The following is a 5259-nucleotide window of genomic DNA, read 5'->3' on the forward strand; positions in this document are numbered from 1 at the left end:
ATTGCTTTTGGGACCAAATGCAGTGAGAACTTCTAATGAGATCAAAATCACGTGAATGTTTCTATAAATCTCTGCAGTTTTAATAGAATGCACACTATAGAAATCAAAGGACATAAAAGGCAGATGAAATATTCTGGGATGGGAAACAGTGTAGGTGTGATTCTGGAAGATGATGTGGTCTTTTGAGTTATTATTTTGGGTAAATCCATTAGAAACACTCACCTGGGAAGTCACAAATACAGAAGTAGGCAAAACATTATTTATTAATTCAGTATTTTATACCACCTGTTTTTCACACTTTCTTCAGAAAGCATAATTTTTACCTGTTTGACGGTTATTTTTTCAGGGTTCAGGAGCATCTTGAGTTATCCTAAGAATCATGCAGTATATTTTCTCAGCTAACGATATGTGAATTTTGATTATAACAACGCCGTAACAATGCTATTTGTATGCAAAGCCGAAATAGTTATTTTTTCAGAGTTCAGGAGCATCTTGAGTTATCCAGTATATTTTCTCAGCTAACGATATGTAAATTTTGATTATAACAACGCCATAACAATGCTATTTGTATGCAAAGCCGAAATACTTTCTAAGAAATGACAAAAATACTGACAAAACATTCAATAAGACATGAATATGGTGTATTTCTAGACCATGTGCAATGACAATTTCACTTGCAAATAAAGCCTGTACCCATTAATTCATTGGGGACCAAGTTACATCCTTGCTGCTCTTGTTGAACAAGAACCCCTTCTCTCAGGACTGTCTCTGCCTTATCTGTCCATCTACCTTTTCGCTTTTGAACAAGGCTTCCTACTCCTGCAGCCTAAGAAAAGCAGCAGTTGCCTTTTTAACTATTACACTGATAAAGATGGAATACTCCACAAGTACTGCAGTGTGCATCATGGCATCATTCAATGAGGACATTTGGTTGTCAAGATTCCTAAACCTGCATTTCACAAATATTTTTAAAACCTCTCAGTAGCCTTCATTTTTACCTGTTGATGGCAGTCATGGACATGTGAGAGTGAAAACAGAGCTTGGAGGCTGAAAACTAGAGAGCAACTTTTGATGTGCATGCAATTATTGGCTCTGCTTAAGCAGATGCCCAGTTAATCAGGAGCTGGTAAAAGTATAGAACTATGCGTGGCATAATTGTTCCCCATTTGGAAGAGTTCCACGGTAATAGTGAGACAGCCATTTTTTCATTTTAACCATCAATTCCTTGGTTGTTCCACAAAAAAGGCTTGAAGCACTGATTGTTCACAGCCTCGCCACCAGTGTGCTGCTGTGGGGCTGTAACAGGCAGGTTCTGAATGGCAGAGCAACCTGCAAAACCAGGTGTTGTAGCAGTGTACCAGGTACCACAGACTCTGGCTAGTTTTGCCAGTGTGTTTGAAAAAGCTGGAGAAACACACAAACTGGTGAAACTGCCTAAAGATTCGTTTAATTCAGTATGTTCTCTATAAAGGGGTTAATATCAGCTGATTGAGAAAAAAGTGCAAGAAATTTTGCAACTGAGAACTATGGAGCAACCTCCTTACAGGAGGGGTTTTCATTAGATCTAAACCAAGCTTCTGGAGAAAAACTTCTATTTTTGCTTCAGCTGACCAAGTCCTAGCACACAGGGATGCCTCAGGTTTGAGAAGTGTCACCATTTTGTGAAATTGTGTGAGTTACATTTCCAATCCATTTCAGGTATTTTAATGTGCTTTGGCTGGGCTACCTACTTCCGAGTGGCCTAACAAAAAAACATGAAGACTTGGTTTTGTTAATTATGTAAATTAGATCTTCAGGTATTAGCAGATATTTTGAGCTAAATTTTCAGTTATGAACAATATTTTTGTAATATATAGAAACAGATAAGGACATGTGTCAAGTAAGTCCCCACTAAATACTCCAATCTAGGATGGTTTCTGTATCTACCTGTATGCACATGCCAAAAAAGTGAAGATCAAAAAATGAAAAAGAAATTTAAAAAATAAAGATACTGCATATAGAGTAGCTTCCAGTACAGAACTATATGAAGAATTCAGAATTAAAGTGTTGCACACAGTAATGTGAAAGATTTTAAAGTGCAGCAAAATGGATTTGTCCAGTGAGATTTATAAAACAAAACAAAAAAGCCCCACCCACCCCACCTGAAACAACCCTCCACCCTGAAAACAACCATTTTCAATCTTCATAATCCCTCTTCATACCAGTAGTATAACTGTATATCAATCAAATTTTTCACTGCAGAATAAAATGTAATGAAGTCACTGGATCAGAAACAGGAACTACTGCAACAGTTGTATATTTACAAAAGAATAGGTGTGGTGAAAAATGAGTTATGTGTGTATGTGGTTATACCCAGCGTGTGTAAACACATTTGGCTGGTCGGGTTTCCTTACCCAGATTCCATGGATTTGAAGAGGTGGCAGAGCACGGACCTGTGGACAGAAATTCTCTTTAGGTCTCATAAAACAGAGTAGGGATAAAGATTAGAATTTGAAAAAAAAAAAAAAGAGAGAGAGAGAGAAGAGATTCTTAGGAAAGGATAAGATCTGAATTTAAAAAAAAAAACTTTATTAAAAACTTTATAAAAAACAAACAAACACACTTAGGTACTAAAACTGCCCCACTACTAAAAGCGCGTAAGAAGAGAGAGAGAGAGAGAGAAGAGATTCCTAGGAAAGGATAAGATCTGAATGTGTACTTTATTAAAAAAAAAAGCAAACCAAACACACTTAGGTACTATAACTGCCCCACTACTAAAAGCGCGTAAGAAGATTAGAAGGAAGAAAAGCACTATCTATGATAAGGCACGTGCAATGGGAAAAAAAGAACCAAACATGCACCAGTTTATTATGACAGTTAATTCACACAACAATTCTTCTAGTCCAATAGCAAAATCTCAATGTCATTACTCTCTCAGAGACAAAATGTGATTTACTGTTTGTTATGAACCTCAAAATGTTATTTTTGTTCATTACACAGATTTCTTCTGTATGATCCAGTGTTAGCTGAACATTTTTTGTGACCTACAAATTTTCCTTAGCAAAACAAGGCTTTTTTTTTTCTTTAATCCCTTATGTGATGTACTTTTCCCCCCCCAATGTGGTAAGTGGTCAATCTTTTCCACACAGATTGTGGTGTATCCCCAAAAGGACATTTTAATCTCTGCTATGCAAAAAGGTTGTCTCTAACAACAGCAACAAAAAAAATTTAAAAAAAAAATGCAATTTGCCTACTACAAATCCCTCTGAGACTTTGTGACTTAAATATTGCAGTGTGTAATTGCAACGTGTGTAACTGCTTTTGACATCTCTAGAAAACTTTGCAAATATCTAACAAACTTGTGGTGTTTCTTAAGCAATTAGATTTAATCAGTATTTTGCAGATAGGAATGCTAGGTGAACCTCTAGCCTCAATCTAAAGAACATCCTCAACCTGCATACACTTGGTTCCATGGGTTTTAATGGGGTAATTCCTGTTGACAATGCACATACGGGCATATTTCTTTCAGTGGGGGAAAAGAAATTATTTTCTCATGGTTACTGAACAGCATATAAACACGAGACTATAATTCAAGAATCCTAAAGGAATTCTAATTTCAGTAAATTTCTTATTTTGTTATTTGTAAATCCCGGGGTGATTATTCTAATTTCAGTAAATTTCTTATTTTGTTATTTGTAAATCCCGGGGTGAAGAATTAAAGCTTTAGCACAGCAAACGTGTTATTTAAAACAAACATTTGATTATTATAAAACAAGGGCTTAACCACACCAGGATCTAATAGTTATTCATAACAGACAACCTGAATAATAGCCAACCCACTTTCCTACAGGTTAATTAGCACACCTATTCTTTCTCTTACTAATTACATGTAGCCACGCCTACCTTCCCAGAAAGCAAATAACAGTTTGTTTTAAATTCTGGAGAAGCAAGCAACTACTAGGGGATGAGTCTGTAAAAAAAGAAGTTTTGGTCTCTGTAACCTTTTTTATTTTGGGGTTGTGGTTGTTTTTTTTTTACTTTATTACAACATACTTTTTCTGGAGAGGTTTTTAATTCAAAATTTGCTACAGTGCTGTGGGTTATTTTACTTTTTATTGTAAACCAACTTGGGTAGTAAGGTAATCTCACCTTTTAACAAACTATGAACAAATAGGGGAGAAAACCCCCAGATTTAAACCTGTTGATAGGAGAAAAAGTGATGTAATACTGTGTGAATACTTACTTTCCATTTGTAAGTAACAATGTTTTAGTATGTGAGCACTGGTGTGAGAAGATTCCATCTTGGTAACATCTGTCCTGCCTGGCTTATCTGAGGCCCAGTCTGTAAAACAGAAATGGCGTTTATTTTAATTTTTTTTTTCACTTTGCCTCATTTTTTTGTTTGCTTCCCTCTTTTCTGCAATGCCTCCCAGAGCAGAGTTGGATGTGCATCCCCTGAGAAGAAGGTGAAAAGGCGGCTCTGGAAACTTTGGCCAGGCAAGTACCCTTATAAGCGAAGTTAGAAAAAAACCTAAGTTTTAAGCTGACAGAATTGTCACTCGTCAAATTCCTGAGGGAAAGATGGTAATACAAAGAGATTTACTGCTGGTGAGCGGGGTTTTAAGATCTCGGGCCCTCAGTTTATGCGGTTATTTGAGGCCTCCGGCCCTCACCCTCACTCGCGCTCTGCGGCCTGGGGTTCTTACATTCAACATGGGTGAAGGGGTATCAGCTCCTCCTCCTCCGAGCCCTGCTCTCTCCGGGCGATTCCCGGCTCAAATAACGCCGTTTGTGGGCTTCTGCTTTTTCTTTTGTTCACGACAGGCTTTTCAAGGCGCGTTTGCGGCCTGGGCGCGGCGGGGCAGAAGCGAAACAACTCATCCCCCCTTCTCCCGCCCCCTCCTCTTCCTTCAGCGCCCGCGGCCTTTGTTCGCGCTCGGGGAGGAAGCGCCGGGGAGCGGGGCCGAGCCCAGCCGCCATGGGCGGGCGGTGGTGATCGGTCGGCCCTTCTTGTCCCCCCCTTCCCGCCTAGACGGCCTGACTGACTGACTGGAAGGACGTTGAGGGGAGGGAAGGCCAGCCGGCCGCCATAGGAGGGAGGGCGGGCGGCCCTTGCGCGTCCCCTTCTTCCCGCCAGACGGCCTGACTGGAAGGGCGTTGCCCGCCCGTGAGCGCGCACAGCCCCGGCCGCGGCCCTGCTGCCGGCTCCCCCGTCGAGGCAGCGAGGCCTGAGGCGCGGCGGGGCCTGCCTCTGCCGGCGGCGGCGGGGCGGTGCCGGCG

At 40.4% G+C, this 5259-nt stretch overlaps 1 long non-coding RNA gene across 2 annotated transcripts in view; it reads right to left on the reverse strand.

Moving 5' to 3' along the window:
* Positions 1-470: 470 nt before the first annotated feature.
* LOC106889132 overlaps positions 471-5259 on the reverse strand; it is a 5480-nt gene continuing 691 nt past the window's right edge. The window contains exons 1-3 of one of the 2 annotated variants that reach the window (XR_001412259.1): positions 4686-5206; positions 4223-4321; positions 471-2432 (exon numbers count right to left, since the gene is read on the reverse strand). This is a non-coding gene — a long non-coding RNA (uncharacterized LOC106889132). Of the gene's footprint in view, positions 2433-4222; positions 4322-4685; positions 5207-5259 lie in introns of those variants that run through there. The other variant, XR_001412258.1, reaches the window with a different exon arrangement.

The sequence above is a fragment of the Calidris pugnax genome, unplaced genomic scaffold (assembly GCF_001431845.1).
Source record: "Calidris pugnax isolate Ruff unplaced genomic scaffold, ASM143184v1 scaffold129, whole genome shotgun sequence".
NCBI lineage: Eukaryota > Metazoa > Chordata > Aves > Charadriiformes > Scolopacidae > Calidris > Calidris pugnax.